Genomic DNA, 23,541 nt, shown 5'->3' on the forward strand with positions numbered 1-23,541 from the left:
GGAACCGCCAGAAGGCCCTCGGCACTGGACCTCAGTGTCTGGGCAGAACGAAGGGGGTGGAGATGCTCCCTCAGGTATACTGGACTGAGGCCGTTTAGGGCTTTAAAGGTCAGCACCAGCCCTTTGAATTGTGCTCGGAAATGTACTGGGAGCCAATGTAGGTCTCTCAGGACCGGTGTTATATGGTCTTGGCAGCTGCTCCCAGTCACCAGTCTAGCTGCCGCATTCTGGATTAGTAGTAGCTTCCGGGTAGCCTTCAAAGGTAGCCCCACATAGAACGCATTGCAGTAGTCCAAGCAGGAGACAACCAGAGCATGCACCACTCTGGCAAGACAGTCTGCGGGCAGGGAGGGTCTCATCCTGCGTACCAGATGGAGCTGATAAACAGCTGCCCTGGACACAGAATTGACCTGTGCCTCCATGGACAGCCGTGAGTCCAGAATGACTCCCAGGCTGCGCACCTGGTCCTTCAGGGGCACAGTTACCCCATTCAGGACCAGGGAGTCCTCCACACCTGTCCGCCTCCTGTCCTCCAAACACAGTACTTCTGTCTTGTCAGGATTCAGCCTCAATCTGTTAGCCGCCATCCATCCTCCAACTGCCTCCAGACACTCACACAGGACCTTCACCGCCTTCACTGGTTCTGATTTGAAGGAAAGGTAGAGCTGGGTATCATCTGCATACTTAATGGATTCGGATTGCAGGAAAGGAGATTCCAACTGACATCGGGAAGAACTTTCTGAGTGCAAGAGCCGTTTGAGAAGGGAACGAACAACCTCAGAAGGTGGTGGTCTCTCCTTTCCATGAGTTTTTTTTTTTAAACAGAGGTTAGATGGTCATCTGTCAGGGATTCTTTAGCTGCGAGGAGTTCGGCTGGATGACCTTTGGGGTTCCCGATTCCAAGCCTGCAATTCTACAATGCTGCGAAAGACTTGATAGGAAGATGAATAAATGGGGTTTGCGGGCCTTGAAGCACCCCTCACCCTTCACTTTTGCAAATAAGGCTCTCAAACCTGTGGCCAAAAAAGGGGGGGTTTAGATATTTGGGAGCCTGGCTTTGATTCTCCATCTTTGGCACAGACTTATTTCTGCTTCCTCAGTTTCTGTACCTGTAAAGTGAGGAGAGGTTTTTTGCAAGGGCACGCAAGCCACCACAAAACGAAACAGACAAAAGGCCTCAAAGATTAAAAACAAACTTTATCCTTTAAGGATAATATTTAAAGATTAAAAACAAACTTTATCCTTTAACATCCAGACAGAGAAACGTGTCCCCCCCCCCCCAGCTCAGTAATGACTCCAAGGAAAACAAATCAAAACTTCCTCCCTTCCACAGAACTCGGCTGGCTTATGTGATAAGGACATATTTTTCCTCCATGGGAAAGCTTTTACAAATTTGTTTCTGCTTTGTTTCAGACCAAAAGACTCTCTCTCTGCCTAGCAGTCATTTCAGGCAGCATGCATAACCTAGTTCAAAGGTCTCTGGTGCGAATTCTGCCCTGTTTCCATTTATTGATTGCATTTTTATTCCACCTTTTTTCTCCTGGAAACTCAAATCATTCTCCCTCTCCTCATTTAACCCCCACAACAACCCTGTGAGGTAGGTCAGGCTGAGAGGCCACACCTGGTGAACTTCAAGGTCGAGTGGGGATTCGAACCCGGTTCAACCCTCTAACCACTACACCATACTGCCTCCTATCTCAGTGGGAGGGATTTTCAGGGGCTCATGTCCAGGAACTGATCTGAGCTCTACAAAATACCCATTTCACAGAACGAAAGCTGGCAACGTACAGAAACCAGCCCACTACCAGAGATTTAAAAGACCTAAACCCTCAGCCATAAAACACCCCACATTTTAAAAAAAATGGGAAGGGGCTGCATGGTGGCAAAAAACAGGTTCCATGTAAAGTACAAATGAGGATATCACTTATTTGTGTAGCCAAAGCCACTACAAAAATACATAGAAACAATATACAGTGGTACCTTGGGTTAAGTACTTAATTCGTTCCGGAGGTCTGTTCTTAACCTGAAACTGTTCTTAACCTGAAGCACCACTTTAGCTAATGGGGCCTCCTGCTTCTGCAGCGCCGCTGGAGCACGATTTCTGTTCTCATCCTGAAGCAAAGTTCTTAACCTGAAGCACTATTGCTGGGTTAGCGGAGTCTGTAACCTGAAGCGTATGTAACCTGAAGCGTATGTAACCCGAGGTACCACTGTACACAAAAAATACACAAAGCAGAATATAAGACATTACACAATTAAAATAATTTAAATCAGGCGTTCTTTCAGATAAGTTTTCTCCCCTGGAGAATTTAGCTTATCATCCACACAGAATTTTCTCCTTAAAACTGCTACTCTGAAGGCAAAAAAGGCCACTTTTTCGGAGGCTTATGGGAGACCTAATTTTAAAAAGTTAATCTGGTACCCAAAAGATCTCTCTACTGGGAGATTTCTCCTTACAAAACTTCTTGTAGTCCTACTAGCATTATTTGTTGATTACAGCTGCTCTTCAAATAATTCATATACTTCTTCCAATCTTGTGTAAATCTCTTGTCCCGCAGGCTTTGAATCCTTCCTGTCATTTTGTCCAATTCTGCATAGTCCATTAATTTTGTCTGCCATTCTTCTTTCGTCGGAATTTCTTCTTGCTTCCATTTGATGAAGTGAGCATGCGTGAGGGCCGACAAAATTGTTGACCTTTTTTTAGGATTGAAGTTGTTGAGCTTCTTTTAGGAAATAAACTGCCACAGGGACCGGATTAAACCAACCAGCGGGCCAGACTTTGGACATGCCTGATGTAAGCAAAAGGCATGATCCTGTTCCAGGAGCGCAGGACTGGCCTGAGGGAAGCCACAAGGAGCCTGATAGAGGCGTGCGGAGGGCCACATTTGTTAAATATAGACATCTAATTCACTGGAATTGTAAGTGCTTGTATGCATTAAAAGTAAAGGGACCCCTGACCATTAGGTCCAGTCGTGACCGACTCTGGGGTTGCAGTGCTCATCTCGCTTTATTGGCCGAGGGAGCCGACGTACAGCTTCCAGGTCATGTGGCCAGCAGGACTAAGCCGCTTCTGGTGAACCAGAGCAGCGCATGGAAACGCCGTTTACCTTCCCGCCAGAGCGATACCTATTTATCTACTTGCACTTTGACGTGCTTTCAAACTGCTAGGTTGGCAGGAGGCTTGTATGCATTACTGTGTGTAAATTTGAACCCCTCATGGGTTCAAACCTCACCTTGGGTGAAAGATTTCTGCCTTGCACGGGGTTAGACTAGATGACCCTTGTGGCCGCTCCCAACTCTGCAATTCTGGGATTGGTTGCTAACTGGATTCTAGAGAGATCTCTAGTAGTTCTCATGTGATTGGCTAATCTACTGTGAAGACTGCTAGGTTGAATAGAGTGATGGAGTGATTCTTCTTGGGTTTTTTAATAGGCAAAAAACAAAAACAAAACAAGTGGTGTGCAACTTTTATGGAATAAATACGTGGAATATGCAAAAGGCTGTGGAACAGAAGAAATCTTCATTCTAGAATTGCGGCGCATAAGCAGACTGCCTGCTGCAAAGGCGGCCAGATATTTATCTTGACCTGACCCTCGTGTTCCCCCCAGATGGGATGGAAGGCAGGCCAACGGCAAAGAAGGCGGCAAGGTCCGTAGTGAGTATGGTGCTTTAGAAGACATGAGAGGAAGATGCCAATGTTACAACCAGAGGGAAGCCAACTTAAACAAGTGAGGCACAGTATAGGGAAAAGCAGAAAAGCCTCGGAGGTCTCCAGCCAGTCGGATGGGATGGCAGGGAAGGATGTTCACATAAATTTGTAAGGACAAGCTCAACACATCCACCAAATAATCTTTGTGGGACAGACGAAACTGAACTTGAAAGTCAGAAATTTTGGCTTTTAAGCAACAAGGCTGCTGTTAGCAACGGTCGCAAATCTGGATTAAAGGTAAAGGTAAAGGTACCCCTGACCATTAGGTCCAGTCGCAGACGATTCTGGGGTTGCACGCTCATCTCGCTCTATAGGCCGAGGGAACCGGCGTTTGTACGCAGTCAGTTTTTCTGGGTCATGTGGCCAGCAGGACTAAGCCGCTTCTGGCGAACCAGAGCAGCGCACGGAAACGCCGTTTACCTTCCCGCCGGAGCGGTACCTATTTATCTACTTGCACTTTGATGTGCTTTCGAACTGCTAGGTGGGCAGGAACAGGGACTGAGCAACGGGAGCTCACCCCATCGTGGGGATTCGAACCACCGACCTTCTGATCAGCCAGCTCTAGGCTCTGTGGTTTAGACCACAGCGCCAACCGTGTCCCATAAATCTGGAATACAGATGTAAATGCGGATTACAGAGATACAGTTGAGAAGATTGCTGGCACGATGAGGATTATCCAAAACGGAGCTTTGTTTGAGAGGCTCATGCAAGGTTATTTGCAACACCTTGTCCTTCAGCACTTCCCAGGTGAGCAGCTGGTCTGCCTGCAGGATGGAGATCAGGTCTTTATAGATCGACCGGTAAACTGCAAAGGGAAAAAGACACATATTGGCAAAGAGGACTCTGAGGCGGCCACAAAGGACATCCGCTGCCAAGGAAATGCCTGCGGGACCCCCCCCCCCCAGCTTTCCCAAATGCCTGGTCCTCAAATGTACCGGTGGGATAAAACGGGGGAAGTGTTGGGTGGGCACAAAGTGATTTTCTGAAGCCCCACAAAAGTCCAACTTCCAGCTCTAAAATGCTATGATTCTATGATCTGGACATTGGCAAGGGCAACAAAAGGCTGGTCTTTCCTTGGGTTGGCAAAACTCCTTAGACAACAAGAAATGGAGTCTTTTAGTGGTTTTGGTCCAGTATTGTGGAAATCTCTTTCAGTAGAGATTCAGCAGTGCCTTCTGATGGCTCCCTCCCTGCGAGAAGCCAAGTTACAGGGAACCAGGCAGAGGGCCTTCTCGGTGGTGGCACCCGCCCTGTGGAACGCCCTCCCACCAGATGTCAAAGAGAAGAACAACTACCAGACTTTTAGAAGACATCTGAAGGGAGCCCTGTTTAGGGAGGCTTTTAATGTTTAATAGGTTATTGTATTTTAATATTCTGTTGGAAGCCGCCCAGAGTGTCTGGGGAAACCCAGCCAGATGGGCAGGGTATAAATAATAAATTATTATTATTATTATTATTATTATTATTATTATTATTATTATTTCAACTCATAAACCCCTGCTGCTGAAAACTTTTATATTCCATTAAGCTTATTGCAAGCAATTAAGACTACCTCTTTCCTTCCATAGCAGTTAGCTCATTTCTGACTTTAACTTTTTAATGTTTTTTATTGTGTGGTTTTATGCACAATTGTTGTAAACTGCTCTGATATTTTTAACGAATTATTATTATTATTATTATCATTATCATCATCATCATATATTTATTTATACCCTGCCTTTTTCCCTGAGATGGACTCAAAGCGGCTTACAGATAAACTAGAGACATAGGAAAAAAATATTGTGGTATGTAATTATTATTTTTAGGGGGGGGGTTTAAGAAGGTGTGGGGAGGGGGGAGAGAATGTGAGTCAACATCCCTATTCTCTTCATTTATATAAACTTTCTTCCAGAAAACCTCAACTTTCTATACTTTTCAAGTGGTCTTTCAGCCAGCGTGGTGTAGTGGTTAAGAGCGGTAGTCTTGTAATCTGGGGAACCGGGTTCGCGTCTCCGCTCCTCCACATGCAGCTGCTGGGTGACCTTGGGCCAGTCACACTTCTCTGAAGTCTCTCAGCCCCACTCACCTCACAGAGTGTTTGTTGTGGGGGAGGAAGGGAAAGGAGAATGTGAGCCGCTTTGAGACTCCTGAAGGGGAGTGAAAGGCAGGATATCAAGTGCAAACTCTTCTTCTTCTTCTTCTACTACTTGGCCATTGATCATTACAGAGCTGGTTTGTTTTTGTTTTTTTTAGAATTGGCACCATGATGCTAGCAATTCTAAAAAAAACAAAAACAAACCAGCTCTGTAATGATCAATGGCCAAGTCACAATCAATCAATCAATCAATCAATCAATCTTTATTGTGGTCAAAGACCAGACAACAGAAATAACATCAGTAACATGTACTACATCAGCATAAAGGGGCGGATGCGGTGGACAAAATTAAAAATTCCCTATATACTTTTTTACATTAAAAAATAACACTCCTTCTGCTAAAATCTATGACCCAGAGTTTAAAAGCAGTATTTATTCACCGACCATCGCTGTCATCACAGCCTGTCTTGTCCTTGTTGCCATAAACCAGAATATTCAGACGGCCAAGTCACAAAAACTTTGCGATAATCCCATTGCAATAACTTCAGGAAAGAAAGAAATGTCTCATTTTTTTTGCAATGTAGGGAAAGAGGGGAGTTTGGAGCTGCAAAGATTACACGCGCTCTATTTGTTCAACCTTTCTTCCTGGAAATTCCCAATTTCCTCTCTTTCTCCCTGTGTATGGCTTGTTAGTATCCATAAATCTGTCTCTGTCCCACACACATTCCAGCACCAAGGACACGCATCTCTGCTCTTAAGGATGCTCATGAACCCAACTTTGGCTTTGGAGTTTCCTCCGTTCTGGCCAATGGTTCCAGCAGCCCTTCTCCCAGGACACCTGGGTTCAGGTAGGACCGGACTAACAAACCCGCTGAATTGCAATTCAGGGAGGCGGGGACTTAGGGGGTCGGCCCCCTTTCCATGCAGCGCCGCAAAGTTTGCAGTGTTTTCTTGCAAAGCGCGCAGAAGGAAAAAGCAGCGCGTGGGAAGCAGGCGCGCGCGCGCTTGCTTTCCCTTTGGAGATACTCCTGGAGAGCCTTGGTGCACTTTGGGAATTTCCCGTAACTGGTGTCCAGTTTTCAGAAAAGCCTTTCCCGGAAATCGTTTCATCCATAAGCAGACACTGCCGACGCACCCCCAAAAAAACTTGCTGTGAAACGAAACCGACTCCTGGGCTATGAAAAGGGCATCCGCCGTCGGAGGCTTTCGAGGAAACGAAAGCGAAGGGAGGCGCCGGTCGCGTTTCCACGGTTTGGACGCGAGTTTCGCCTAATCCGGTCTTCGCCAAATCCGAATCCAGAGGCGCTCGCAGGGTGCAAAGAAAGGAGTCCTTTCTGGGATGTGGCCCTCGACTTTACGCACACATTTGTGTCATCGTGCCTCTCCGAAATGGTAGCTGCTCATGGCCCTAGGCGGGGGGAGGGGCACTTGCCCCCCCCAAGAATTCACTCAAACCCCAATATTCTTAAGAGGGTCTCTTCTCCAGTCTTCAGAGAGTAGCTGGAAATGGGGAGGCAGAAAAAGGTCCTCCTTTCCTTCCACTCTGCAGTTTTAATCTGAAATCTTAGGCGCAGTACTGCGCTCAGAGCTCAGAAGCTGCTTACGCTAATGAAATTCCCTGTCGCAAAATGCGCCAAGAACAGTGGGAGTTTTGAACACTGGTACCAACCAAGGAAGGGACGTAGGTGGCGCTGTGGTCTAAACCACTGAGCCACTTGGGCGTGAAGGGGTGAGCTCCCGTTGCTCAGTCCCTGCTCCTGCCAACCTAGCAGTTCGAAAGTACGCCAGTGCAAGTAGATAAATAGGTACCGCTCCGGCGGGAAGATAAATGACATTTCCGTGCACTGCTCTGGTTCGCCAGAAGCGGCTTAGTCATGCTGGCCACATGACCCTGAAGCTGTACGCCGGCTCCCTCGGCCAATAAAGCAAGATGAGCGCCGCAACCCCAGAGTTGGCCACGACTGGACCTAACGGTCAGGGGTCCCTTTACCAACCAAGGAGAAGTGGCAGAATAAATTTATGGACTATGCCGAAATGGCAAAACTAACGGGAGCAATAAGGAATCAAGAGGAGAAAAACTTTATCAGAGACTGGGGGGAAATGGTAGATCATTTGAAATGTTATTGCGCACACATAAATTCATTAGCAGGACTAATTTAAACTAAACAGGTAAAATATAACTTAAAGGGAAACCAAGGGGTAATTAATACTTGGAATAATGAAGAAAATGCAAGGTTATAAATTAAAATAAAATTAGAAACCCCGAAAGGGATGGGAGTGGGGAAAGTCAGAATATTTTTCTTTATTGTAATATTGGATTTGTATTGTTGTCGAAATATTTTTTTAAAACTGAAAAATAATATTTTAAAAATGCATATAATCCTAGCAAATGTTAGCATATACTGTACTGTAAACCAAGCTACTTCTTGTGTTGAGGTCATTGCTTGAGTGATGGGCCATTAAGGAAGGCAAAGAGACAGGGCTCTGTGTGAGACATCAAGTGCCCCTCAATTTGCACAAAAGGTAGAATTTAGAGTTGAAAAGTGTGCATAACAGTGACCTAGAAAAAGCAACAGGCTGGGAAGCCAGAGAGCCAGGGCAGGAAGTTTGTGCTCCTCCTTCTGCTGCTGTTGTTGTTTAGTCCTGTCCGACTCTTCATGACCCCCTGGACCAGAGCACGCCAGGCCCTCCTGTCTTCCACTGCCTCCCACAGTTTCGTCAAACTCATGCTGGTACCTTCAAGAACACTCCCACCATCTCGTCCTCTGTCATCCCCTTCTCCTTGTGCCCTCCATCTTTCCCAGCATCAGGGTCTTTCCCAGGGCGTCTTCTCTTCTCATGAGGTGGCCAAAGTCTTGGAGCCTCAGCTTCAGGATCTGTCCTTCCAATGAGCACTCACCTCCTTCTGTTGCTCCTTCATATAGCCAAAGACACCACAGCCTCCACTTTGCCTCGTTCACAAAAGGAACCACAAATTAAGCACCTGGAATCAGAGGCTGGGATGGGGTAGAACACTTATTTAAAAGCCTGTCTGTGTCTGTCCCGGTTCCTTATTTCCTGCAGCCAGTGCTTTTTTCCCTAAAAAAATGTTGAGGGGTACTCTCATTTTCCTACTCCTATTGAAATACTGCTCCTCAATGAGGCCAAACTTAAGATTCACAAAATGTTTAGGGGTATGCATCCCCCCCCAGAAAAAAGCACTGCCTGCAGTTGTTTTTTTATTTAGTGCATTCAAGAAAGTTTGATGTACGAGTGAAAACCTGACATCAATGCAATTATTTTTTTTTATTTTTTTAAGGAAGGATCATACAGAGTAGCATGTTTGAGCTGTGAATTTGGAGCACTGAGACTTTAACTCCTTTTATGAGAGATGGTTTGTTTTTGTTATGCTCCCTTACCCACACCCACCCCAACAGCCGGTAGCATAAACAGGTAGCTTACTATTTATTGCAGTCAATTGGAAGCCGCGCCTTGGTTTCCAAACATTTTGGAATTCGAACTGTACTAAACGGAAATCTGCCCTTATTCCTTTATGGGGGACACAAGAGCCCTTAAAGAGTCCTTTGCAGGTTCTCCATCGGTCAGAGAAAACAACAGAGGCCAACCAGAGAATATTGAGAAGCAAAACAGCTAGTAAGCCTGACCTTTATTGAACTGTTGCAACAGGGTGCTCCCCTCACACGCAGGAGAAGGAGGAGGACCCAGAACCAAGGTGTGCCTGCCCTTATATAGACATTTTAAATTGCCCGCCCTGTAGTCCAAGACCACCCCCAGATACATCATAACTGCATCACAGAAAGGGCGGTCTACAGCAGAAATCTGAGTGCATTGTTTACCTCCTGTCTGGCAGGTTACCTGTTAATGCTTACTTGATTGGATACCCTGGGGAGCCTGGCCAGTCTTTTGTAATGATAAATACTTAGTTCCTGAGCCAGGTCACAGGCTCACCCTATTCCCACACAGACTTACCCTTAAGACAGGATTTGTGAAGGAAAAGACAATGGGGAGGCTTTTCTATTTTCCTTTGACTTTGAAGAAAACATTTGGTCAGTTTGGGAGCCAAAATGGTTTCAGGGCTGTTTTCTTGTGCTGCTTCAGACATGTGGTTTATATATTTATGTACGTGTTTGCTTGGTACATTTATGAACATTTATTATATATATAAGACCTTAATTTTTTTATTTCCGTATAAAATACTCTGTGATCATAGAATTGTAGAGTCGGAAGAGGGACCCCATGGGTCATGTAGTCTAACCCCCTGCAATGCAAGCGAATGGGGAAGCTCTGTTTTCTTGTTTTATCTGAATTCGTTTTGCAGCTTAGCTATATGCCCCTGAACTTCAGCTAGCCCTTTTCAGTAGACTGATGTTTATAGATAGCGACTATAGCAACCAGATTTCCCATGCTCTGGCAGAAAGCAAGGAATTCAGCGGGTTAGAACGACTATATCAATCGTAAGTCAATATAGAAGAATGGAGTCAGCCACGGAGAACCGCTGCAATTAATCATTAGTTAATTAATGAGGATGTTGAGGAATAGCGGCATTTAACCAAAAGTTAATGAATAAAGGAAGGATGTGAAGGCTTTGTGAAAAATCCCTGATTGGCTTTGCCTTGCCTGTGTGTGTTGTAATGGTTATGCAGTGGTACTTCGGGTTAAGAACTTAATTCGTTCTGAAGGTCCGTTCTTAACCTGAAACTGTTCTTAACCTCAGGTACTTTAGCTAAGGGGGCCTCCCGCTGCCGCCGCGTGATTTCTGTTCTCATTCTGAAGCAAAGTTCTTAACCTGAGGTACTGTGTCTGGGTTAGCGGAGTGTGTAACCTGAAGCATCTGTAACCTGAGGTACCACTGTAAAATGTTTTGTTCTAACCATATCATGGGCTGATAGGAGACACATGTGTACCATAGACATGCATAAGAACAGGGGTCAGCAAACTTTTTCAGCAGGGGGCTGGTCCACTGTCCCTCAGACCTTGTGGGGGGCCAGACTATATATATGTTTTGTGGGGGGGAAATGAACGAATTCCTATGCCCCACAAATAACGCAGAGATGCATTTTAGATAAAAGCACACATTCTACCCATGTAAACAGTTACAGATAGGTAGCCGTGTTGGTCTGCCATAGTCAAAACAAAAAAAAAAAAATTCCTTCCAGTAGCACCTTAAAGACCAACTAAGTTAGTTCTTGGTATGAGCTTTCGTGTGCATGCACACTTCTTCAGATACACATCTGAAGAATCTGAAGTATCTGAAACATCTGAAGTATCTGAAGAAGTGTGCATGCACACGAAAGCTCATACCAAGAACTAACTTACTTGGTCTTTAAGGTGCTACTGGAAGGAAATTTTTTTTTTGTTTTTACTCATGTAAAAACACGCTGATTCCTGGACCGTCTGTGGGCTGGATTTAGAAGGCGATTGGGCCAGATCCGGCCCCCGGGCCTTAGGTTGCCTATTCATGCATAAGAATGTTCTTCACTTATAAAGGTAAAAAGCACATCGGAGTCCTCCTGTGGCTTCTTCAGAGACTTGTCCCTGCGTGAGCTTGTTTCAATAATAGGCTTTGTTTTTGCTCAGAGTTTGTATCTGTCTGCCATTCCTTTGGGGATCCCGGCCAACAGACACCTTAAAATTAATCACAGGAGTCACAGCTCAGGGAAATCTCTGTTGTACGGCCATCTGCATCTTTCTTTTTTCAAATTGTTTTTATTAGAATATTTTCTTGGGTCCATCTGCATCTTTCTGATGCAGCTGACCAACTCAGCAACCCCACTGGAGTTTAGATTATTACATACATACATACATACATACATAATTTTATTAGTATGCGACCTTTCCACACAGTCAAGACCGCTTCCAAAATGAAAAATGAGAGTCGTCATTGCAATCCATAGTTAAATGTAAAGGTAAAGGACCCCTGACAGTTAAGTCCAGTTGCGAACGACTCTGGGGTTGCGGCGCTCATCTCACTTTACTGGCTGAGGGAGCTGACATTTGTCCACAATTTTTCTGGGTCATGTGCCCAGCATGACTAAGCCACTTCTCGCAAAACAAGAGCAGTGCACAGGAACGCCATTTACCTTCCCACCGGAGCGGTACCTATTTATCTACTTGCACTTTGATGTGCTTTCGAACTGCTAGGTTGGCAGGAGCAGGGACCGAGCAACGGGAGCTCACCCCGTCGCGGGGATTCGAACCGCGACCTTCTGATCGGCAAGCCCAAGAGGCTCAGTGGTTTACACCACAGCGCCACCCGTGTCCCATAGTTAAAAGTAGAAATCGACAAATGTGTCCTCATTTTTGCTCTCTTCAAAATATGGCAACCCTAATTTATTTGTATTTTTAATTATTAGATCAAAGCAATTAATGTATGTTTTAACCAAGTCAGCCTGGTTGAGCTAACCACATTTTCTGGTTCCAAATGACAGAACAGAATAATTTAGTCTTTGGGGTTTGTAGTTAATTGTTTCCTTGGAGTGAAACGACTCCTCACAATTGAATTTAAATGCAAGCAACCGATTCTTATCTGCAAAGAGATTGATCACTTCTGGACAATGCTGGGATAGTGTCTTTCCTTAGCTTCTTGACTATGTCCAATCACCAGCATGCTTTAAAAAAACACCACCAGCTAGCCAATAAATAGCCTTGCGGCACCTTGAAGACTGAGGAATGGCGCAAGCTTTTATGGACTGCTTTAATTGTTATGCTGGGTCACAGGAATATATGTGCATGGTTTTCCTTTTTTTTTGCAAAGTGTGAGGTCGCTGGGAATGAAGTGCAGAAAAAAACACAGCTGACAGCTGCAATTCGCAAAACAGTTATTGGAAGCATAGATATCCTGGCATTTGTTGTTTAGTCGTTTAGTCGTGTCTGACTCTTCGTGACCCCCTGGACCAGAGCACGCCAGGCACTCCTGTCTTCCACTGCCTCCCGCAGTTTGGTCAAACTTGTGCTGCTAGCTTCGAGAACACTGTCCCACCATCTCTTCCTCTGTCGTCCCCTTCTCCTTGTGTCATCCCCATCTTTCCCAACATCAGGGTCTTTCCCAGGGAGTCTTCTCTTCTCATGAGGTGGCCAAAGTATTGGAGCCTCAGCTTCACGATCTGTCCTTCAAGTGAGCACTCAGGGCTGATTTCCTTCAGAATGGAGAGGTTTGATCTTAACCTGGCATAGGTATGCCAATTAAAACATAATGTGCTGAAAATAATTTAATCCACAAGTGTTAGCACTGAACTGCTTGATACATTTCAGTTCAGCGGTTTCTATTTACAGTCTCCTTTTGATGCTGCATGGCTCCAGGAAAGCCACTATTGAGGACCAGGGACATTTCAGCTGCTCAGAACACTCTGCAAATGACCTTAAAGCCCAAGATGAAACCATGCATCCTCTTAATACAAGATCTTGTGCATCCTAAAGAAGCTTGCAATTTCTGTCATGTTCTCCCTCATCTGCTTGGCTTTGGTGTGCAAGGTGTAAAAACACTTCTGCTCAGACAGGCCACATCTTGAAAAAGAGGGGAAAGAGGAGACCCGGATAACAATTGACTGATGAGCTTGATGTTTATACCAGTGTTATAAGAAAAAACTGCTCCTTTCTCCCTTATGGGGTATCCAAGAGCCCGTATAGAGTCCTTATGTAGGTTTTTAATCAGTAGAAAATAACAGAGACCGACCAGAGAATATTGAGAAACAAAGCAGCTAGTAAGCATGATCTTTATTAGACTGTTGCAACAGGGTCCCCCGCTCACCCCACGCAGGGGGGGAGGAGAGGAACCCAGAACATTGGTGTGCAAGCTCTTATATACTTTGAAATTGCCTCCCCTGTAGTTCACGACCACCCCCAAAAACATCATACATGCATCACAGAAGGAGGTGGTCCCCAGCAGAAATTTGAGTGTGTTGCTTCTCTCCTGTCTGCCAGGATACCTGATAATGCCTTATCTGATTGCCTTTTCTGGGTAGCCTGGCCATTCCTTTGAGATGGTAAATACTTAGTTCCTGAATCTCTTACGCATATTGAGAGTGCTCAGCTTAACAGATACTTGCCAGGCTATATTCGAAAAGGGAGGTGTAAGCCCCTACAATCCAAAAACAATTGGAAAGCTTTTCACATTTCCTTCCTCCTTGCAGAGAAATATTTGAGGTCAATTTGGGAGAGCCAAAATGGCTTCAGGAGGAAATGTCCTGTTGTTGTTTAGTAGTTTAGTCATGTCCGACTCTTCGTGACCCCATGGACCAGAGCACGCCAGGCACTCCGGTCTTCCACTGCCTCCCACAGTTTGGTCAAACTCATGCTGGTAGCTTTGAGAACACTGTCCAACCATCTCCTCCTCTGTCGTCCCCTTCTCCTTGTGCCCTCCATTTTCCCCAACATCAGGGTCTTTTCCAGGGAGTCTTCTCTTCTCATGAGGTGGCCAAAGTATTGGAGCCTCAGCTTCAGGATCTGTCCTTCCAGTGAGCACTCAGAGCTGATTTCCTTCAGAATGGAGAGGTTTGATCTTCTTGCAGTCCATGGGACTCTCAAGAGTCTCCTCCAGCACCAGAATTCAAAAGCATCAATTCTTCGGTGATCAGCCTTTTTTATGGTCCAGCTCTTACTTCCATACATCACTACTGGGAAAACCATAGCTTTAACTATAAGGACCTTTGTCGGCAAAGTGATGTCTCTCCTTTTTAAGATTCTGTCTAGGTTTGTCCTAGAACAGATAATTAAAAAGTCGGTTTGTGAGCACATAAAAAGGATGCTGTGATCACTAAGACCTAGCATGGGTTTCTTAAAAAGAAGTCATGACAGAGGAATCTCTCTTTTTTTATGAGTCAAAATGAATGAAGGAACTGAGAGGAAGCTCATCAAATTTGCAGATGACACCAAACTGGGAGGGGTAGCTAATGCTACAGAAGACAGAATCAGGATTCAAGATGACCCGATGAACAGATTGGAGACCTGGGCCCAAACTAATACAGTGGTACCTCAGGTTACAAACTCTTCAGGTTACATACGCTTCAGGTTACAGACTCCGCTAACCCAGAAATAGTACCTCAGGTTAAGAACTTTGCTTCAGGATGAGAACAGAAATCGCACAATGGCAGCGCGGCGACAGCAGGAGGCCCCATTAGCTAAAGTAGTACCTCAGGTTAAGAACAGTTTCAGGTTAAGAACAGCCCTCCAGAACAAATTAAGTTCTTAACCTGAGATACCACTATAAAATGAATTGCAATAGGGACAAATGTAAGGTTCTGCACTTAGGCAGGAAGAACCAGCTGCACAAATAGAGGATGGGGGACACCTGGCTTCCTAGCAGTATGTGTGAAAAGGATCTAGGGGTCTTGGTGGACCACAAACTTAACACGAGTCCAGAGTGTGATGCAGCAGCAAAAAAAGCTAATGCTATTCCAAGATGCATCAACAGAAGTATAGTGACCAGATCAAGGGAAGTAATAGTCCCACTCTGTTCTGCCTTGGCCAGACCACACCTGGAATACTGTGTCCAGTTCTGGGCACCACAATTTAAGAAGGATGTTGAGAAGCTGGAAGGCAGGCAGAGGAGGGCAGCCAAGATGATAAAGGGGATTCCAACAGCTTTCTGGTGATAAGAGTTGTTTTGACAGTGGAATGGACTCCTTCGGAGAAGGTGGACACTCCTTCCTTGGAGGTTTTTAAGCAGAGGCTGGATGGTCAACTGTCATGGATGCTGTAGCTGAGATTCCTGCACTGTAGGATGTTCCTTCCAACTCTACAATTCTGTGATTCTGTGTCTCTTAATTTTAACCCAGTGTTCTCCTGTGGCACTTGTGTTACAAGTTGTACAGCTAGTATCTCTGGCCTGAACCTTGTGTAGAAATTAATTCTCTCCACCGGCAGAATGAGTTTCAAGCTTTACTACAGAACAGTCTTAAATACCGAGTTACAAAATAACAAAGTAATACACTGCAAAAACAAGCGAGTTTCAGTTCCATAAAGTTCCTCTCTACTCCCAGAGTAAGATACAGTATTAAGCATCTTTATTAAAACGGAGTTTCTCTGTATCTCTCCAATATTGTAATACACTGCTTCCGTGGTTTGCAAGCGTCCTCTAGGGGTAAATTCACTTATACTGTACAAGTTCTCAGGTTACATCCCGTGATGGCTCATGGGATTAGTTTTGCTCATGCACAATGGAAAAACACTAGATTTGTGTTTAAAGAAAGAACTTTTTATGCAGCATTTCTAAATACAACGCTGTTAAACACAGCCTTTTATGTACAGTACATTAAACTTAAAACCTCAACAAGCTTTGTGCGCGCGCGCGTTTCTTCTACTATTTGGTTTCAGCCCTGTCCCCTTAGAAACCCCCTGCAAAGAATTATTCCGGACAGACAGGGCACTGCGTAAAATCCACGGGAAGGTCCTAAGAGGGAATCCTGCTTTCTCTCTGCCGGGGAGAGCTGCGTCCAGTCGCGTCTCTGCTTTCATAGGATGACTCAGATCTGGCAGAGTCCGGATTGGGCAAAACTGTGGAAACGCAGCAGGAGCCTCTCTCCGCTTTCGGTTTCCTTTCCCTTTGCTGAGGCAAAAACCTCCCGGATTTCTGACTTGCTTTTTTTTCTTTCAAGGCGGGAACAAACAGTGGCTGGGAAAGGCTTTGCTGAAAACGGGCACCAGTTGCTGGAAATTCCCAAAGTGCCCGGAGCTCTCCAGGAGCATCTCCAAACGGAAAGTAAGCGCGCGCACCTGCTACCCACGCGTTGCTTTTTCGTTTTGCGCGCTTTGCAAGAAAACTCCGCGAAGTTTGCGGAGCTGCATGGAAAGGGGACCGACCTCCGAAGTCCTCGCCTCCCTGGCCCTCAGGCCGTCCAACCCAGCTGGGGCTGGCCCGGAGTGGCGTCTCGGGGAGTGAATGAAGGGGCGGCTTGGCGCTTTGCTCGTCTTCCTCGGGGAAAAGCTCTCCTCCTGCGGCTCCCGGGCGCATCTCTCTCTGTCCGCCTGCGGGGCTTGGGCGCACCGCGCGCGGGGCGTGCTACTGCTGCCTGCCTGCGTGCGGACGCGCGCTCTTGTCGCTGCTGGAGCGCCTCCTGCCAGCTCGGGCAGGCAGCCTGTGAGCGGTGAGAAGGGCTTGGAGGGGAAGCGTCGTCTTGGCCGGGAAGAGCTGGGCGTTGCAGAGCTCTGGGTTCGAGTGTTGCGCTCCGGGCCGCTGAGGCGCAGGGTGGCCAAAGGGAAGGGGGGTTCCGTCGCGGGGAGAGCGGCCTCGGGACTTGTAGAACGAGAGAATGGTAGCGTTGGAAGGAACCCCCATAGTCCAACCCCTGCCGCCACTTTCCGAGGGCGACCCTGGAACTCCCTGAGACTGGAGCGGCCGCCGCTCGGGATGGCTGCCTGGGTCTGTTCTGCGCATCCAAGGGGACATGGCAGGGGCTGGTCTAACCTTGCGGGGTTCGCGTTTTGGCTTTCAAGGAGGTCGTAGGCGGGCAGTGTCCGGAACATGCCCAGGCGACTCCCGAAGCATTGCGGGAAACGAGTTCTCTTATTTGGAGATGGGGGAAAGGACGTTGTGGGTTGGAAAAGCGGTGGTTTTGCGGGGTGGGGTTTGCGAAATTTAAGAGCAGCGGAACGACGCGGTGCAAATCCTGTGAAGGCGAGAGGAGAGGTCCTCTTTGGTACCAGGAATTGGTGAAGTTGCAGGAAGGAAATGGTAGGGACAAGTGAAGAGCTCTCCAAATGGAGAGATGAGTTAAAAGGTGGAAAAAGTAAAGGAGCAGTGGACGGTTAAGTCCAGTCAAAGGCGACTATGGGGTGCGGCGCCCATCTCGCTTTCAGGCGGAGGGAGACAGCGTTTTCCCACGGTTTGGGGGGGCACGCGCTGTGCTTTTAAACTTGCTCTTAAATGATACAGAGTTCTATGTGAGCAGTGAAGTGGCCAGGTTTGCTGATGATGCTAAACTGTACTGCGTCCTTACAACATACCTTACTGCGTCCCTACCTTTCCCGCCTGGACCTGGCCACAGTGATCCATGCGATGGTCACCTCCAGGCTTGACTACTGTAATTCGCTCTATGCGGGGCTGCCCTTGAAACTGTCCCTCAAACTCCAGCAGGTGCAGAATGCTGCAGCGAGGCTCCTCACGGGGTCTCTGCCATGGGAGCATATTCACCCAGTGCTTTTCAAGCTGCACTGGCTCCCGGTGGAGTATAGGGTCAGGTTCAAGGTGCTGGTCTTGACCTTTAAAGCCCTTTGTGGCTCAGGGGGCCCTCGTATTTACAGGACTGCCTCTCCTGGTCTGCCCCGCAGAGGACCTTAAGGTCCATGAATAACTATAGTTTAGAGGTCCCGGGCCCTAAGGAAGTCAGACTATCCTCCACCAGGGCCAGGGCCTTTTCAGTGATGGCTCCGACCTGGTGGAACGCTCTGTCCCATGAGACCAGGGCCCTGCAGGATTTAACCTCCTTCCTTCAGGCCTGTAAGACAGAGCTATTCCGCCTGGCCTTTAATTTGAATTCAGCCTGATCTTTTGTTTCCCTTCTCTTCCCTCCCCCTTCCCTTTGATGAAGATTACCCGCTCTGAGACCCCACAGCTAATTCTCCCCTGGCCTCCTCGCTGGCCCAAGCAGGACCAATTCAGCCAGCCAGCCCTGGGGATTATCTAAAGCTTATTTCCCCTAAATTGATTTTTGAATTTTATTGTTATTCATGTTTTTATATTGCTTTTATGCTGCTTTTATAATTAAGTGTTTTAAATTTGTTGTTAGCTGCCCTGAGCCTGGTTTTTGAACCGGGAAGAGCGGGGTACAAATAAAAATTTATTATTATTATTATAGCAAAAAAAGATTGTGAAGAACTCCGAAAGGACATCTCCAAACTGGAGTGAATGGGTGGTAAAAGAACAAATACAATTCAATGTAAACAAGGACCCTTGGGTTCCCTTCCAACTATGAATTCTATGAATCTCTCCAGATCTGCTATAGTTTCTCTGCTGGATAGGCTTCAGGAGTAAAGCGGCTTCCTACCAGGGCTGACCTTCTGGCACATGGTTTTCCACATGGGACAGACCACATTGCCAATACGAATCCAGACGTATTTCTGGCAAAGCGGTTCAGAGAGCTGTTATAGGGCTGCCATACGCCTGGAATTTCCTGGAGCCATCTGAAACACTCTTCTTTGCCAACATCTGCTCTTTGATTCTGGTTTTTGCCTGTACTCTGGCGCAGTTGCCCCTCTCTCTCTCGCCACCCTGCCAGAGTTCCCTGTCACCGAGCAGGACCTGTTGAATTTCCACCTGTCATAAGTCCCTGGGTGGGGAATATTCACAAGTGGGTGCCAGAGGCAAAGTACAGTCATACCTCTTGTTACGTTCGGTTCAGGTTACGTCTTTTCAGGTTGCATCCCGCGGTGACCCGGAAGTACCGGAAAGGGTTACTTCCGGGTTTCGCTGCTCACGCATTCACAGACGCGCAAAATGACATCATGCGCAGAAGTGGCAGATCACAACCTGCACGTGCGCAGATGCACAGACGTGGGTTGCGTTCATCTCAGGTTGCTAACGAGGCTCCGGAATGGATCCCTTTCGCAACCAGAGGTACCACTGTATAGCCAAATATTAACTCTCCTTCTGTATGGGCAATCTATCTGGAAGATAAATTGTTAGTGATCTGACATGGTTACGCTCCCTGCCTCTGTTCCTTCCTGCTCCCTGTCTCTTGTTAAGTTCTTTGATGGCATGAAGAACAGCTTTTAATGTCTTAATTAGTTGGGAGGAAGTGATAGTGCTGGGTATCTTCTTTGATGCTGGACATTGTTTTGAGAAAGTGAGGCATTGGGAGGGGGCGGCTAAGGAATAATCTGCACGTAGCCAGTAATGAATGATCATCTGCACGTAGCCAGTGGGGCTGGCCACACAGGCTAGCTATCTACAAATTGGATGGTTTGGGGCAGAATTGGGAGAAGTTCGTGCAAGGACTGATGGCCACAGGGCCATGCAAACTGTGGCAAACTTCGCTTCTTCTTCAGGGCTTCCAAGTGGCAAATTGAGGTCTTGCTTGCTTGCTATGTATATTTTGCTTGCTGTTTAGAATACAGTGGTACCTCGGGTGACATACGCTTCAGGTTACATACGCTTCAGGTTACAGACTCCGCTAACCCAGAAATAGTACCTCGCGTTAAGAACTTTGCTTCAGGATGAGAACAGAAAAGCGTGCGGCGGCAGCGGGAGGCACCATTAGCTAAAGTGGTGCTTCAGGTTAAGAACGGACCTCCGGAATGAATTAAGTACAGTGGTACCTCTGGTTGCGAACGGGCCCGTTCGCAACATGAAAAGAGCACAACCCGTAGTGGCACGCACGGGTTGCGATTCGCCACTTCTGCGCATGCGCGCGACGTCATTTTGCCCTTCTGTGCATGCGCGAGTGGCGAAACCCGGAAGTAACCCTTTCCCGGTTGCCACGGGACGTAACCTGAAAGAACGTAACATGAAGCGGACGTAACATGAGGTGTGCCTGTACAGGAAAATCTTTAATCATCTCGCTCACTTGTGCTTTGTATTGCTTCCGAATCTCATTTTAAAAGAACCACCTTGCGTTTGGCAAGACCCCTTCCTTGGAGGTTTTTGAGCAGAGTTTGGGTGGCCATCCGCCCTGAATGCTTTAGCTGAGACCCCTGAATTGCAGGGGGTTGGACTAGATGACCCTTGGGGTCCCCACCAGCTCTGCAATTCTATGATTCCATTATCATTATGGTAAGAGCTACTGTGTCATTTACAGCTGCGTGACAGCTTTTGCAAAAAGGGCTTGAAACCTCCTTTCTTTGCTCACATCCCTTGCTGTGGAGGTTGTCCAAGAGAGCTTCTGGTTTAGTTGTGTGCTGGTTGTTTGGGTCTGTGGTTTTGAGCCTTCAAGTGGCTCCTTGTTTCCTCCTTTTGCTTGCATTTTCCTTGAGTGCCTCTACCTTTCTGCATTTTTCTTTTAACCTTGCTGTGACTGTATAACAAAAGGCTTCCGAATTCCTTATTTCTGTAATTCTGACTGGAAGCAAAAGTTCGTGGCGGACGAACCCAACTTCTCTGCTAAGCATGCTAAAGAAGTACCGTATTTTTCGCTCTATAAGACGCACCAGACCACAAGACACACCTAGTTTTTGGAGGAGGAAAACAAGAAAAAAAATATTCTGAATCTCAGGCTGCGCAGTGAAAGCAGCAATCCCTCTTGCTGTTCTTGCTTCTGTGATAGCTGCGCAGCCTGCACTCGCTCCATAAGACGCATACACATTTCCCCTTACTTTTTAGGAGGGAAAAAGTGAGTCTTATAGAGCAAAAAATACAGTATTTATATTTCAGCGCTGGGTTGAGGGGTATGCAGTGCCTTGCAGAGGGAGGCGCAGAACTACTAAGTCCCTGCCCTCAAGGCGCCTGCAATCGAAAACACATATTTATTTCTTAGGATTTATATGCGGCTCGATTGGAACAAAACTTCAAAGCTGCTCATGAAAAGAATAAAACAATAAATAACCTGTTTTAAAAGAAAGAGTTAGAGGATTGGAGGATGAGAGGTAGGCAAATACAGCATCTCCACCAAAGGATTTGAGGGGAATAAGCCAGAGGTCACAGATGTTTGGAAAGTTGATCTGTCTTTAACGGTAAAGGGACCCCTGACCATTAGGTCCAGTCGTGGCCGACTCTGGGGTTGCGGCGCTCATCTCGCTTTACTGGCCGAGGTAGCCGGCGTACAGCTTCCGGGTCATGTCGCCAGCATGACTAAGCCACTTCTGGCTAACCAGAGCAGTGCACGGAAACGCCGTTTACCTTCCCGCCAGAGTGGTACCTATTTATCTACTTGCACATTGATGTGCTTTCGAACTGCTAGGTTGGCAGGAGCTGGGACCCAGCAATGGGAGCTCACCCTGCCGCAGGATTCGAACCGCCGACCTTCTGATCGGCAAGTCCTAGGCTCTGTGGTTTAACCCACAGATGTTATTTTAGCTTTTTGGAAGACTTGAGTTATTGTTTCTTAGGGATAATTTAAATTGCTTAATCTTTTCTTGTGAACTGCTTTGAGGTTTTTGTTTTTACAGTCAGGCATTGCATAATTTTTTATGAAATTAATAATGTAAGTTTTCTGGGAATGTGTTTCAGACCAAAGTCACAGATGGATCTATCTATCCTCATGCATAATCTTGTATGCCTCTGCCGTATATATCGTTACCTGCCTTTTCTTTAAACTAGAAAGCCCCCAAATATTGCCATTTTTCCTTACAGGAGTTTCTGTCCATTTCCAACTTTACTACGTCCCTTTTGAAGGTCAGTGAGCATTGAACAGTATTGCATATGTGGTGGAGCTATATATTTGCATTGCAATATTGGCATGTTTGTTTTCGGTTCCTTTTACTAACGATCAGTAACCTTTTTCACAGCTGCTATAAACTGGGCTATCAGTCTCATTCATCTGCCCACCATAATATATCCTCAAGTTCCTTTTGCTGGTCATTTGCTGGCAACTGGGAGCCATCAGTGTACATGTGAAGTCAGGATTTATGTATTCAGTCATTCATTTATTCCAAAAATCTGCACCTCTTTAGGCTTGCTTAAACAATGAGCCATGTTTGGCAGGTTTAAAGCCAATTCTCTCTCCCCCTCAAAAAACAAACAAACGGTTTAGAGAGATCCTTGGGCATCTGTTTGTTTCCCTTTTTTATCAAATTATTCAAGATTGTTTCCTTTGTGATATTGGCTGCTTTGCTGCTAAACCCCTATCTTCAGCAAATTTCCAGTGTTAAAAAGCACTCGGCAGTCCTAGAGACATATAAACACTTGGCTTTTGTTCTGGTACTTATTTTCGGTGCCGGAAGTTTTCAGTTTTGTCTGCTGTTGTGGTTGCTGCCCTCTGCAGATGACACACTCTGCGGAGGAGCGTGGGTGTTGCTCTGTTCAACTCTGCCTTTAAGGCAGATAACGGTTTTGGATTCCGGCTTGCAAAACAAGAGACGAGTGAGCGGCGGTAATCCTGGACGCTGCTGATCTGATTTGTTAAGGATTTGACTCTTAGGTGAACTAACTGCCTCACCTGTTCTTTCAGTCCCACACCCAACTTGCTTTTTGGGGGGATAAAAATGCTCCCCGCCCCATGCATTACAGCAGAACATGAGTCTGCTTCGTTCCTGATGGTGACGTAACAATGGAGTGAAACATCTAAAGTCGACTTCATCGCATTCTTTGTCTCTCCATTGATGGTTCAGTCTGGAGGGTTTGTTGTTCCAAGTGTTGTAAGAATTCTAAGGTCTCAAATATAGAATAAATGTTCATGCACACATATCTAAATGCATGACCCATGTGTCTGAAACAGTATGGGAGAGCAATCCTGGAGCCATTTTGACTCTCCCAATGACCTCAAATATTCCTCTACAGTCAGGGAGGCAAATGGGAAAAGCCTTCCCATTGTCTTTATGCTTGCAAATCCTGTCTTAAGGACATATTTGTGTATGAATAGGGTGAGCTTGTGACCTGGATTCAGGAACTGAAGTATTAACCATCACAAAAGAATGGCCAGGCTTCCCAGGTACAGCAATCAGTGACCATTATCAGGTATCCTGGCAGGCAGGATTTCTGCTGTAGACCGCCTCCTTCTGTGATGTATGTATGATGTTTTGAGGGTGGTCTTGGGCTACAGGGTGGGCAATTTCAAAAGTCTATATAAGGGCTTGCACACCATTGTTCAGGGTTCTCCTGTGTGGTTAGGGGGGACCCTGTTGCAACAGTTCCTTTAATAAAGATCAGGCTTACTAGCCGCTTTGCTTCTCA

At 46.4% G+C, this 23,541-nt stretch overlaps 1 protein-coding gene across 4 annotated transcripts in view; it reads left to right on the forward strand.

Annotated features, from left to right (window-relative positions):
* The first annotated feature begins 6,566 nt into the window (after nucleotides 1–6,566).
* LOC310742278 (PC-esterase domain-containing protein 1A-like) overlaps nucleotides 6,567–23,541 on the forward strand; it is a 45,516-nt gene continuing 28,541 nt past the window's right edge. The window contains exons 1-2 of one of the 4 annotated variants that reach the window (XM_083571489.1): nucleotides 15,810–15,861; nucleotides 16,376–16,479. The gene's annotated coding sequence lies outside the window, so the exon portion shown is untranslated. Of the gene's footprint in view, nucleotides 6,632–15,809; nucleotides 15,862–15,993; nucleotides 16,023–16,375; nucleotides 16,480–16,501; nucleotides 16,865–23,541 lie in introns of those variants that run through there. The other 3 variants (XM_083571496.1, XM_083571494.1, XM_083571491.1) reach the window with 3 other exon arrangements.

This window comes from Podarcis filfolensis (genome assembly GCF_964270895.1).
Source record: "Podarcis filfolensis genome assembly, chromosome: 9".
NCBI classification, from domain to species: Eukaryota; Metazoa; Chordata; class Lepidosauria; order Squamata; family Lacertidae; genus Podarcis; species Podarcis filfolensis.